The sequence below is a fragment of the Mobula hypostoma genome, chromosome 7 (genome assembly GCF_963921235.1).
Source record: "Mobula hypostoma chromosome 7, sMobHyp1.1, whole genome shotgun sequence".
Classification (NCBI taxonomy): domain Eukaryota; kingdom Metazoa; phylum Chordata; class Chondrichthyes; order Myliobatiformes; family Myliobatidae; genus Mobula; species Mobula hypostoma.
The window spans coordinates 148455350-148470190 of NC_086103.1; the positions used below are offsets into that span (position 1 = coordinate 148455350).

Sequence of the window (14841 nt, forward strand, 5' to 3'; positions counted from 1 at the left end):
CTCAACATCAGTAAGACCAAGGAATTGATTGTGAACTTCAGGAAGGGGTTGTGGAGGGAACACACACCAGTCCTCAGTGAGGGATCAGCAGTGGACAGGGTGAGCAGATTTGAGTTCCTGGGTATCAACATCTAAGTGTATGTTCATGGTCTTCTGCTGCTGTAGCCCATGCACTTCAAGATTCTGCGTGTTGTGCGTTCAGAGATGCTCTTCTGTACACCAGTGGTTACTGAGTTAGTCTAATGTACAGAGATAGGTGTATCTGAAGTAAGAATAATTTGATGGTCATTGGGGAGGGTTGGACGATGGGACTTACTGGAATAGTCTTGATAGGAACTGGTATGGACTCAAATGAGGAATTGTCCATGCTGCAGCTTTCCTGTGACTCTGTGAGTTTATGGTTTAATTGTAGAGTTGCCCATGAAGTTGTGTGCCACTGAATATTCATGCAGCAGATATTTATCAAAAAGCAAGCAAAATTTATCAGAAACCTGAATAGAAGTTTACTTTTGGACACAATAGTCCATTAATTTAAAAAAAGAATGTTATTTTTAATTGAAAAATAGCACTGCTCTCTAAATTAAAGGACTATTTTTAGAAAATGAACAGATGATTCCCGGGATAAGGGCAGAAGTAACCAGCTGCTCTGCCAGAAACTCCAGATAATGACTTAAACTTTTAGTCACAGCTAGAGCAGTTTGAGAGGTCAAATAACCAAACCAGTCATAACCCCTGATATAATATTTTCAAGCTTTTTGTTATCTTACACAGCTTGTTTTTCTTGTTTCCCTCAGGGTTTTGCACCATATCCCAACTGGAAGAGGTGTTCATCCACATCTGTAGTCTTCTCCTGAATCTAACTGAATTGACTGTAATGAGATTTAGAACAGCCCCCAGTGAATAATTATGTAGTTTCTCCTTCAAGTGCAAAACGCCTGGTCTCCACTTTATGCTTTCTGCTGACAACGCAGCTCAAATCAAGCATTCGTGACATGTGGATTTGCGGCTAGTGCCTCATTCTCCATTATTTTGTAGCAAACTGTGGTTAAGCAGCAATGGATTTGTTTTTTGCAATATTTAAATTGCTTGCTTATAAAAATATGTAAAAGTCACAGCTAAGACTAAGAATTCTGAATAATGAAACAAAAAGACTACAGATGCAGGTGCATTTGCTTGATGTTATACGTTTGTTTTACTAATATAATTTGAAACTACACTCAGTGGCCACTTTATTAGGTACACACACTACATATCAGATGTATGTTCCTGGTCTTCTGCTGCTGTAGCCCATCCACTTCAGGATTTGATGTATTGTGTGTTCAGGGATGCTCTTCTGCACACCACTGTAGTAATGGTGGTTACTAAAGTTATGTCCAGCCCAATTCACTTCTATCCCCCATCAGGAGAGCTTTAAAACAGACCCAACCAGCTACCCTCCACCATCACACTCAACGGTCTGGCAGAACTGACCGTTCCCCTCAACAATTTCTCATTTGGCTCCTCCCGCTTCTTTCAGAACCAAAATGTAGCCGCGGGCACTCACATGGGTTCCAGCTGCGCTTGCCTTTTCGTCAGCAATGTGGAACAGTCCATGTTCCAAGCCCACACTGGCATTGCTCCCCAATTCTTCCTACACTACATTAACGACTGCACTGGTGCTGTTTCCTGCAACCGTGCTCATCAATTTAATCGACTTTGCCTCCAGCTTCCACCCTGCCCTCAAATTTACCTGGTTCATTTCTGACACCTGTCTCTCTTTTCTCAATCTCTCTGTCTCCATCTCTGGAGATAGTCTATCTGCTGATATCTTTTATAAACCCACTGACTCTCACAGCTATCTTGACAATTCCTCTTCCCACCGTAAAAATACCATTCCCTTTTCTCAGTTTCTCTGTCTCTGCTGTGTCTGTTCTCAGAATGAGACAATTCATTCTAGATCAACTGAGATGTCCTCCTTCTTCAAAGAAAGGGGATTCTCTTCCTTCACCATCTACGCTGCCCTCACCCACAGCTCTTCTATTTCATACACATCTGCCTTCACCCATCCTCCCACTGCCACACCAGGGATAGGGTTCCTCTTGTCCTCACCTACCACCCCGCAAGTAATTGCCCCTCCTCCTCTCCTTCACCATTTCCCATTCTTGTTTCCCTTTCACTCTTTCTCTTCTTATCTATCAATCACCTCCTTTTGGTGCTCCTCCCCTTCCCTTTCTTCCATTGTCTTCAGTCCTCTCCTATCAGATTCCCCCTTCCTCAGCCCTTTATCTCTTCCACCAATCGCCTTCCCAGCTCCTTACTTCACCCCTTCCCCCATCCCGGTTTCACCTATCACCTGCCACCTTGTACTTCTTCCTCCCCTCCCCCTACCTTCTTATTCAGACTTCTTTGCCCTTCCTTTCTAGTCCTGATGAAGGGTCTCGGTCCAAAACATTCTCTGACCTGCTTAGCTCCTCCATCACATTGTGTGTATTAGTCTAGATTTCCAGCATTTGCAGTACCTCTTGTGTCTGTACTTGTGTTAATATTGCCTTCCTGTCAGCTTGAACTAGTCTGGCTATTCTCTTCTGAACTCTCTCATTAACAAAGCATTTTCACTGCTGCTGACTGGGTGTTTCTTGTTTTTCACATCGTTCTCTGTAAACTCAAGAGACTATTGTGAGTGAAAGTCTCAAGAGATCAGCACTTTCTGAGATACTCAAACCACCCTGTCTGGCACCAACAATCATTCCAAGGTCTAAGTCACTTAGATCACTTTTCTTCCTCATTCTGATGTTTGGTTTGAACAACAACTTAACCTCTTGACCATGTCTGCAGGCTTTTATGCATCAAATTGCTGCCATATGATTGGCTGATTAGATATTTACATAAAATAAAATAGCCACTGAATGTATTTATCCATTGAGTGCTTAAAATGGGGAATTCCTAAATATTTGGTGTGTTGTACACAGTACTTGCAGCAAAGCGAATCAGCAAATCAAGTTAATATATGAAAGACAATGAGCTTTTTCATTGAAATCCATACCAGCATTTATTTATCAACCAGTCACCTTACCATGCTGAGCTCGTTGACTTCATTAACTTTGCCTCCAACTTTCACCCTGCTGTCAAGTTTACTGACTCTCACAGCTAACTGGACTATTCCTATTCTCACCCTGTCTCTTGCAAATAATGCCATCCCCTTCTCGCAATTCCTCCGTCTCCGCCGCATCTGCTCTCAGGATGAGGCTTTTCATTCCAGGATGATGGAGATGTCCTTTTTTTAAAGAAAGGGGCTTCCCTTCCTCCACCATCAACTCTGCTCTCAAACGCATCTCCCCCATTTCACGCACATCTGCTCTCACTCCATCCTCCTGCCACCCCACTTGTCCTCACCTACCACCCCACCAGCCTCCGGGTCCAACATATTATTCCCCGTAACTTCCGCCACCTCCAATGGGATCCCACCACTAAGCACATCTTTCCCTCTCGCCCCCCCCCCCGCTTTCCGCAGGGATCGCTCCCTACGCGACTCCCTTGTCCATTCGTTCCCCACCATCCCTCCCCACCGATCTCCTTCCTGGGACTTATCCTTGTAAGCGGAACAAGTGCTACACATGACCTTACACTTCCTCCTTTACCACCATTCAGGGCCCCAGACAGTCCTTCCAGGTGAGGTGACACTTCATCTGTGAGTCAGCTGGGGTGATATACTGTGTCCGGTGCTCCCGATGTGGCCTTCTATATATTGGCGAGACCCAACGCAGACTGGGAGACCGCTTTGCTGAACACCTACACTCTGTCCACCAGAGAAAGCAGGATCTCCCAGTGGCCACACATTTTAATTCCACATCCCATTCTCATTCTGATATGTCTATCCATGGCCTCCTCTACTGTAAAGATGAAGCCACACTCAGGTTGGAGGAACAACACCTTATATTCCGTCTGGGTAGCCTCCAACCTGATGGCATGAACATTGACTTCTCTGACTTCCGTTAATGCCACACCTCCCCCTTGTACCCCATCCGTTATTTATTTATATACACACATTCTTTTTCTCTCTCTCCTTTTTCTCCCTCTGTCCCTCTCACTATACCCCTTGCCCATCCTCTAAGTTTTTCCCCCCTCCCCCTTTTCCTTCTCCCTGGGCCTTCTGTCCCATGATCCTCTCATATCCCTTTTGCCAATCAACTGTCCAGCTCTTGGCTCCATCACTCCCCCTCCTGTCTTCTCCTATCATTTCAGATCTCCACTCCCCCTCCCACTTTCAAATCTCTTACTAGCTCTTCCTTCAGTTAGTCCTGACGAAGGGTCTCGGCCTGAAACGTCGACTGTACCTCTTCCTAGGGATGCTGCCTGGCCTGCTGCGTTCACCAGCAACTTTGATGTGTGTTGCTTGAATTTCCAGCGTCTGCAGATTTCCTCGTGTTTGCACCTTGCCATTACTTCATAGCATTTGCAAGACTTTGAAATACGCCCTAGGTAATTTCTAAGGTAAGGACATGCTCGACTCAGCTTTGTGGGCCGAAGGGCCTGTACTGTGCTGTAGGTTTTCTATGTTTCTATGCATTTTGACATACTCTCCACATAACAAACAATATATCAAAACTCATTAATGGCTTTAACACTGAGATGTTTGAATTAGTTGGGGGTGCCAACATCAGTAGCTTTGTCGCCCTCTTCCAGTGGTTTAGTTATATATCAAGCTAGATTTTTTTTGGCTGGATCATTAGAATTAATTAAGGTGGGAATAGATCAACACTTGAAATACTAAGTGATTGTGGGTTATGGGTATGACACAGAAGAGGAATTGAGAAAAGCATAAACTATGATTATTTGAAAGGTGGGGCAGGCCTGTGGAGCCTGATTGCCTAATCCTGCTCCTGTTTTCTGTGCTGTTCTGTTCCAATTCCACCCCTTCTGACTTTGAAAGTCTGAAGGGAGTTGAGCTCTGGCTTATTGAAATGACTGCATTCATGACAGACCAAGAAAATTGACACGGGAGGGAATTGAGTGCATTAAAAAAAACACTTGCTACATCCTTTGGGAATTGAGAATAAAGCAAACTTTTCTCCTTTGTTCAGAGATCATGTAGACCATATGTTCAATTTATTGTGAAAAACAAGCTTATAATTAGAATGCTATGATTATGGTGCTACATCCCTGCTTATTCTCCTTTCATGTCCTAGCAGTACTTGAAAAAATTAATTTGCCATCTTTCTCCAAAATTGACTTTATCAGACTTCAGAAATGACCATTTTCAGCACCAGATTCTCAAGATGACGTGGTCCGAATTTCCCTGCTGTACTCCAAAAGAACAATTACATGTGGAATGACATCATGTTGCATGTGACTGATGTGGGAATTCTACCAGCCAGGCATGGATAACTCGGGTCAATTAATTTTCTGAAACAATGCAAAATGACCCAGAAATTATTGTTATATCATTTCACTCAAGGGAAGTTGTTCGTAATGCTGAAAATTGCATTGTTGTGCAAATGAATGTTTCAGTTTGACTTTGTACTGGTATCATCCAGAACCACCATGCCAATCTTCTGATGTCAATCTTCTCTGTCAAATCCTCTACTGCTCACATGCAGATGCAGGGCTGACGTCTAATGATGATCAGTTATAATATTGCTGGGAAAATAGCACCCACCACAGTTTTGCTAGTGATTCCTACTATGCCTGATGTTCAGTCAAACTCTTTGCTGTTTTCAATTGCAAAATTTGCTCAGACTGTACAGTATCTTATCTAAGGTTATACGTGAAGGTTCTTTGGCTGGAATTTCAACCTATAAACTTTGACTTGGAAACAAAGAGCACCATGACTTAACTCAGGATGACACAGCCGATCTTCAGTTTTATATTTCTGTAGTTGGGCATTTTATGTAGTTAGGCACCTTCAGTGGTTGGAAAATGTTGGAGTCAGTAATTAAGGATGTGGTCTCAGCGTACTTGGAGGCATGTGATAAAATAGGCCGTAGTCAGTATGGTTTCCTCAAGGGAAAATCTTGCCTGACAAATCTGTTGGAATTCTTTGAAGAAATAACAAGCAGGATAGACAAAGGAGAATCGTTTGATGTTGTGTACTTGGATTTTCAGAAGGCCTTTGACAAGATGTCACAGATGAGGCTGCTTAACAAGCTACGATCCCATGGTATGACAGGAAAGATCCCAGCATGGGTAAAACTGTGGCTGATTGGCAGGAGACAAAGAGTGGGAATAAAGGGAGCTTTTCTGACTGGCTGCTGGTGACTAGTAATGTTCTAGCATGTTGGGACTGATTCTTTTTACTATATGTCAATGATTTGGATGATGGAATTGATGGCTTTGTTGCAAAGTTTTTGCAGATGATATGCAGACAGGTGGAATGGCAGGTAGTTTTGAGGAACCAGAGAGGCTACAGAAGGACTTAGACAGATTAGGAAAATGGGCAAAGAAATGACAGATTGAATACAATGTCGGGAAGTGTATGGTCATGCACTTAGGTAGAAGAAATCAAAGGGTTGACTATTTTCTAAATGGAGATAAAATACAAAAAACTGAGATGCAAAGGGACTTGGGAGTCCTTGTGCAGAATTCCCTAGAAGTTAATCTGCAGGTTGATGCTGTGGTGAGGAAGGCAAATGCAATGTTAGTATTCATTACAAGAGGACTAGAATATAAAAGCAAGGATGTAATGTTGAAACTTTATAAAGCACTGGTGAGGCCTCACTTAGAGTATTGAGAGCAGGTGTGGGCCCCTTATCTTAGAAAGGATGTGCCAAAACTGGAGAGGATTCAAAGGAGATTTGCAAAAATCATTCCAGAATTGAATGACTTCTGATATGAAGAGTGTTTGATGGCTCTGGTCCTGTATTCACTAGATTTCAGAAGAATGAGGGGTGACCTCATTGAAATGTATCAAATGGTGAAATGCCTTGAATAGAGTGGATGTGGAGAGGATGTTTCCTGTGGTAGGACAGTCTTAAAGCCAACGGACAGAGCCTCAGAATAGTGGAGCATCCGTTTAGAATGGAGATGATGAGGAATTTCTTTAGCCAGAGTGTGGTGAATCTGTGAAATACTTTGCCACAGGCAGGTATGAAAGTCAAGTCTGTATGTATATCTAAGGTAGAAGTTAATAGATTCTTGATTGTCAGGGCATGAAGAGATACGGGGAGAAGGCTGGAAGTTGGGGCTGAGAGAAAAATTGGATCTGCCATGACAAAATGGTGGAGCAGACTTGATGGGCCAAATGGCCTAATTCTGCTCCTATATCTTATGGTCTTATGAAAGAAAGAGTGCAGAAGAGATTTAATTGCGTCGAATCAGGCTACAATAATATCAGCTGATAGGCCAGTTGTAAATGAGAGTGAGTTGATTGAGGCTCTAATTCTGTAGCATTGTAAAATGCTGCAGACAAGATCATGCTAATGGAGCAACACACACAGGAACTCAGGTAGTATCTTGTTGTGGGTAATGAACAGTCAACGTTTCTGCCATCAGGACTACAAAGGAAGAGGGTAAAAGCGAGAATAGCTGGCATTTATTTTCGCATTGATAGTTATATAACCATTATTAATTTGTGACTAATAATCAAAATATTACTATTGTTGGGCAAATGATAATCACTTATAAGAAATAATGTGCCGCTTTTATTTTGTAAATTCTAAATAAAACTGCTCATAGGAAATACACACTATGTATTTTTTCTAACGGATTGTAATTGAAATTTTGATAATTCAAGGGACATTTTAGGACCGTCAGATAATCAAAAACATTGAAATCAGTGGCTAATAAAATTACTTAATGATTTTGAGTGAGTTACATGTGCTTTATCTGGCTTCCCTTCAGGCCAGTGAGACCTCCTTCATGTGCAGGCCAGTCGCAGGCACATGATAAAATAGGCCAAAGTCAGCATGGTTTCCTTAAGGGCAAAGCTTCTCTGACAAATATGTTGAATTATTTAAGGAAATAACAATCAGGATAGACAAAGGAGAGTCAGTGGATGTTTTCAGAAGCCCTTTGACAAGGTGCCACACATGAAGCTCCTTAACAAGATAAGAGCTTTTGTATTACAGGATAGAAACTAGCATGGATGGAAGATTGACTGGAGGCAAAGAGAAATAAAGGGGGCTTTTTCTGGTTGGCTGCCAGTGACTAGTGGTATTTTACAGGGGTCAGTGTTGGGACCACTTATTTTCACATTATAAACCAATGATTTGGATGATGGAATTGATGACTTTGTGGCCAAGTTTGCAGATGATATGAGGGGCATGTAGTTGAGGAAGCAGGGAGTCTGCAGAAGGACTTAGATTAGGAGAATGGCAAACGAAATGGCAGATGGAATATAGCTGTAGGGAAGTGTATGGTCATGTTTTTTCATACCAGGAATGAAGGAGTGGACTATTTTCTAACTGGGGAGGAAATTCAAAAATCTGAGGTACGAAGGACTTGGGAGTCCCCGGGCAGGGCTCCCTAAATGTTACCTTGCAGGTTGAGTCAGTGGTAAGGCAGGCAAAGGCAATGTTAGCATTTATTTCAAGAGGACTAGAATATAAAAGCAAGGATGTGATGCTAGGAGTTTATAAGCCATTGATCAAACACACTTAGTGTATTGTGGTCCGTTTTGGGCCCCTTATGTACGAATGGATGTACTGGCATTGGAGAGGGTCCAGAGGAGTTTCACAAGAATGATCTCAGGAATGAAAGCGTTAACATATGTGGAGTGTTTGATGGCTCTGGGCCTGTTCTTGCTGGAGTTTAGAAGAATGAGGAGGGATCTCATTGAAACCTGTTGAATATTGAAAGGAGTGGATGTGAAGAGGATATTTCCTATACTGTAGGAATCTAGATCCAGAAAGCCCAGCATCAGAATGGAGGAGTATCCTTTTAGAACGGAGATGAGGAGTATTTTCTTTAGCCATAGGGTGATGAATCTGTGGAATTCAATGCCACAGGTGGTTGTGGGGGCCAAGTCATTGAGTATATTTAAAGTTGGAGGTTGATAGATTCTTGATTAGTCAGGGCATTAAAGATTATGTGGAGAAGGCATGTGAATGAAGTTAAGAAGGATAATAAATCAGCCATGATGAAATGGTAGAGCAGACAAGATGACTGAATGGCCTAATTCTGCTGCTATGTCTTATGGTCTAATTAACATTCTAAAGTGTGTAATTATATTGACAGCACAGTAGTCATGTACGAAATAAGTATAGATCATTGAAGTATCCGAATATGTGTCTATTGGTTCATGAACTTGGCAGTTTCATTGAAAACATGAATTCTTGCTGTTTTCTCATTCTTGTCTTCATTTATACTTCTTGGATAAATTTTCTGTCACTCATATTTTAATCATATTTGCATTCAATTATCTTTACATTCCCATGGAGAATCACCTTTTGAATCTTGTGTCAGGTCTAAAGTGAACCAACTTTCCACCTCTGAAACACCATTCCAATCTGAAGCCAGTGTTTTAGTCCGAAAGCTGGCCTAGTTTCCTTCCAGAGCTCTGCAGTGAAAGTCCATGCTGCAACCATTAAATTGAATCATAATTAACATGCGGAAGATGAGCAGAATGACTTTGTATGGAATATTGTGTGATTTCATTTACAAAATTGGAATCGAATGTTTATTTTGTGCTCTATTTTGTTTTTGCACATGGACTGAGCAGAAGCAATATGAATGGTGGAGGGAGGGTGTGAGTCTGTTTGTGAAGGGAGAACTCATGTTGTAATACTTGGAATTAGACTCAAAATACATCTTAAAGGTAGTCTGAACAGAAAGACACTTTCTAGAATGACCTAATTTTCCTCATCTAGAGCTCTCTGTTTTCCTTTCTCTCTTCTTGCTGGGCCCTTATGACTCAAGATTGCGCAACAAGCACCAGACACCATAGACCACAGAAACCGCCCTTTCAAGTATTGTAGAATTCCTTAGTAGTTTAAGGCAATGAACATATTTTTCATCATGTGAATTAACTTCTCTGTTACATTTGGTGTGGCAGTCTAGTTCTCTACAATGATTCAGATGTTGCCATGGAACAAAGGTGTGCCTATTTCAGCCAGCTTACTGCGCTCTGATTTGCATTACCACCGGATGTTGAATGCACAGAATCAGTGAGGCACAGTTGCAGTGTGGAATGGTATTGACATGTAATACCTGCAAACCAACATCTGTGCAATCATTACCAAATTGCACTGCAGGGAAGGCTATAATCGTGGCAAAACTCCAAATTCCTCCAGGTCTCCTGGCCCTCAGCCCAGGGATTATGAAATTCGCTGTCTTTGAAGAGGGAATGTTTTCCCTTAGCAGTTGAAAGATGCTACAAATATTTTCATCTTGGAAGGAAATTCATTACCACAATTACCTTGACAACCACAGGGAATGTTGTTCTCCTCATGCTAAGAGGTTGTGTTTATGGCCACAGCAGGAGGGCAGTTTGGGTAACGACACCATCATGGATGTGCCACTGACTTGCATATTACTCGTTGCTGAGGTTCAGAGAGAAATTTGCTCCTGGAATCCATTGACTGAAATCCTATCTTGCTGGGGGTTCTTCTACATTCCTTTCTCTTCCAGGAACCTGTTCTCTGCTGCACAGCTTTAGCTCGTTCTCCCAAACATGTCATCTGACAAAAGAAGTCCCTACTGATGCATCCAACTCATTAGTGCAGAGAGCCTGAAGTGAAGATGATGCCCAACAGTGCCTGGCACCACTCTCTGTAGACTGTCAGTGTGACTCAACACTCGAAGGCAGCAAACAATTGTAGACTTGTAACAATACGGGGGAAGTTGATGACATCCTTAAACAGTACCTTTGATCACTGGTGGCAGAGTGGCCCAGCTAATAAAGCTGCTGCTTCATGGCAAACCTGGATTCAATCCTGACATCTGACGTTGCCTGTGTGGAGTTTGCACATTCTCATTGTGACTACGTGGGGTTCATCCAGTCATTGTAATTTCCTCCCACATCCCAAGGACGTGATAGTTGGTGGCTTAATTGGCCACTGTAAGTCATCCCTAGTGCATAAGTCACTGGAAGAATTGTGGGGAGAGATGATCTGAGTGTGGTGATTGTGTGAATGGTACTTAAAAATGTTTATTTGTTGGGCTCTCTGAGCACTGATGTCAGATGCTGTGGTGCAGTGTGGTTGGGAGCGGAGACTGAGGGGCAAAGGGTGCCCCTTCCTGCTGAATAATATTCTGACGTCCTTCTTTAAGTGAAGATGTAAACTAGAGCACTGAGCTCCAAAGTTACCGTGCTGGCATCAAATTAGTGTTGAACCATGGTGATGTGCTATTAATAGAATGATCTGACTACTCTGCATAGATCTGTGGGGCATTCAGGGCTCTGCAACCTGGCACACTGTTACCTCAAGTATGCTCACACTGTTAATCTCATTGGAATCTCTACGGCTTTGAAAAGAGTGAGTGCAACAGAGATCAGTCTTATCCCCACGAGTTTATAATCGAAGCAACTCACTTCAGGCCTTTGATTCAGCACTAGTTTACTTTAATGAGCTGTGGTGCTTGCAGCTAATTTGTGAGCTCTCCTCATTAATGGCTTAAGACTGAATCAGAGACAATAGCAATGCAGGAAAGTACGTATTCAGAAAATTCCCTGCAATCTGACTTTCCAATTCCAAAGATTAAATACCCTGCAAACTGGCTTTCCAATTCCATTGATTGGTATTTATCAGTTATTCATTCCCTCTGTTTTAATTCCAGTGCTTAAAATGAGAGTCAGCTCTGGCTCATTCCTGAGTCTCCAAGCTTGTGGATGTGAGTTCTATTCCGGAAACAAAGAACGTAGGTTGATATTCACAGAGCAAATCTGAGGGAGTGCTTGATTTTCAACTGAAACATTAAACCAAGCTCAGTCTGTTTCCTCAGATGAACATAAATACCCTGAAGTTATTTTGTAGAAGTGTGTTGTAGTTGAATTTCAGTGTCATGGTCAATATTTGGCTCTCATTAAACACACCTTAAAATTAATTATTTGGTCATTTTCTTACCGGTGTTTGTGGGACATTACATTGTAGAAGTTGACTACTAGACTACCTATATTAAACTATGACAGCATTTTAATAGTGCTTCATTGATTGTTAATCATTTTGTGATTTTGGAAAGCCACAGAAGGTGCTATAAAATGTCTTTTTAATCACTTATTCCACAATTCTGTTGAACTTATTTTCACTGCCCTCCTGAGTAGTACACTTCACACAAGGATGTGATTAAGCTAGAGAGGTGCAGAAAAGATTGAGCAAGTAGAGGAATTAAGTTCTAAAGAGAGACTGAATAGGCTGGGATTGTTTTCTCTGGAGCACTGAGGGGTGATCTGATGAGGGGCACAAAGTGGATAGTCATTGTCCTTTCCCCAGGGTAGATGGGTTTAAAACAAGATGTAGCTTAAGCCAATGCATAGGTATAAGGAATGAGCTGCCAGTGGAAGTGGTAGAGGTGGGTACAGTATATGGAATGAGCTGCCAGTGGAAGTGGTAGAGGTGGGTACAGTATATGGAATGAGCTGCCAGTGGAAGTGGTAGAGGTGGGTACAGTATATGGAATGAGCTGCCAGTGGAAGTGGTAGAGGTGGGTACAGTATATGGAATGAGCTGCCAGTGGAAGCAGTAGAGGTGGGTACAGTGACATCATTGGTACAGGTTAATGGATAGGAAGTGTGTAAAGGTTCAAATGTGGACAAATGGGGCTGGCTGAGAAGGCATCTGGGTCAGCATGGAAGAGTAGGGGCAAAGGGTCTCTTTCCAGTCTATATGATTCTTTGACTTAATTTGCTACTTGCTATATAAAGCAGTTGGATTAGAAATCTGTCCTTTGTTCCGGATGCAAAACATTTAGGTTTATTAGACTCCGTTTCAGAAACTTGATTAAAAAAGGAAGCACAATGTAGAATAGAACTTTTAGTTGTCAATATCTGTTGTTTCTTGCATTACTGCCAGTAGAATTGTTTGTCAAGACATTGTTTTCATGTGGAAATAATAAGAAAAATGCTATTAAAACTCAGCAATTTCGGCTGCAGCTTGGAGAGAGAAAGTTGACTCTTCCTACTGCTGATCTGTCAGTTTTCCAGCATCTTTAGCTATTTCTACTTTTGTGTATGCTATATATACATACTTGTGATATAAAGGGATCAGAAATGCTTCAGGAATACATTTTTAACCTTTCATTGTGGTTGTTTTTAAGCACCTTTATGACAGTATGCTTGGGATAAATCAGTAGTAAGTAATAGGCAGCCTGCATACAAATCAATCAGCTTAATGATCATGGCTCAAACCAATAGAACTCAAAGACTGGCTAGCAAAACAATGCTGGACTATTTACCATATTGTAGGTACACCTATGCAGGCTTATGTCTAACATAAAACATACCTATGGTGTTGTTAATTGATTCATGGTTGTCATATTAAAAAAGCCTTTGCAGAATGCTACAATATAAGCCTATGTCAACTGTGCATTGCAAATCAGTACTCATGGCATGCAACAGGATTCTGTATTGGGACCTAAACAATTTAAAATCAATATCAATACCTTGGATGAAGGGATTGAATGTTGTTAGGTGTGCTGATGATAGAAATATATTTTGAGGAGTTTACATTGAATCTGATTGAAAGGTCACGTGAGGGAAAACAAGCCAGTGTATCCAATCTCTCCTCATAACTAAAGTCCTCACATCTTAGCGCTATCCTGGTAAATCTTCTCTGGAATCTCTCCAGTGCAATGATTTCCTGTAGTGTGGTGAACAGAACTGCATGCATTATTCCTCTTATTTTTTTTTGCTGAAAACAGCCACTCTTTCCTATTCTTTAGTTCTATGCAAAATCTTGAATCAATATTTATGCTTTACTTTCCGAGGTATACAAACTCTTCCATTTCTGGCAGCGTTAGCATTCCAGAATGTAATTCCAGCTGCCAAGTAATGTAATTTTCTGTCATTCTGATGGCGGATCTTCAACCTGAAACAATGCCTCTGTTTCTCTGTCCACAGATCCTGCCTGACCTGTTGGGCATTCCATAAAATTTTGTTCTCATCTCAGATTTCCAGCATCTGCAGTTTAAAAAAAAATTCAGTCGAATTCCCTTTATAAGCCTTTCTATTTTTCTTAAAACTTAGTTCCCTTAATATGGCTTGGTATAATATTTTTTGGAAAAGCAAGCAGGGTTGCTCCTTTGAGTTTCGGATATCCCTAATGTCTATATTTTTTGGCAGACCCTGTTTAGGATTTATTAATCTTTGTTTTCCCAGGTACAATAAAGTTTATTTCAGACCTCTGCAAGTAGAAATTGAAGTCTGTACAAACTACCAAGGGGGCTTGCAAATGAACTCTAGATCTTGGGATACTTTTTCCTCCTCTATCTCGTGAGCAGAAAGGTGCCCAAAGCAGTAATTATTTTTTAAATTAATTTTTAGAACAAGTATGTGGTCTGTAGCAAATGTACTAGTCTCCATTTAATGAGATCCCCTAACAAAAGGGGGAGAGAGAGGATAGAAAATATTTAATCCAATTTGACAGTTACTCTGTGAGCGATTCATTGTCAAGTGACCATTACTGGATTTCCTTTCGATGGTAACTCAAATCAAGTGTGCTTCTATGATGTTCAAGAGTTGTCAGAAGACTTGAGAACCAAGAAGATAAATTCTCTGCATATTCTAGCCACATTTAAACCTTACTCAAAACGTCAGAGGGAAGTTGATTATTTATTCAATAACTTTATGTGGGACTTTACCAAGTCAAACTGGCTGTTGTATTTTGCTGTATTATTTTCTCTTATTGGCTCTGAAGTGTTTTGGGATTTACTTTACAGATGTTAGGAAACAAAGTGTGCATGGAATTATGCTATATTTAGAATGATACATTA

The 14841-nt window shown here is 41.3% G+C and overlaps 1 protein-coding gene across 5 annotated transcripts in view; it reads left to right on the top strand.

The window, feature by feature from the left end:
* Positions 1 to 14841, top strand: part of LOC134349645 (microtubule-associated tumor suppressor candidate 2-like) — a 452095-nt gene that overhangs the window by 210719 nt on the left and 226535 nt on the right. The window lies entirely within an intron of this gene.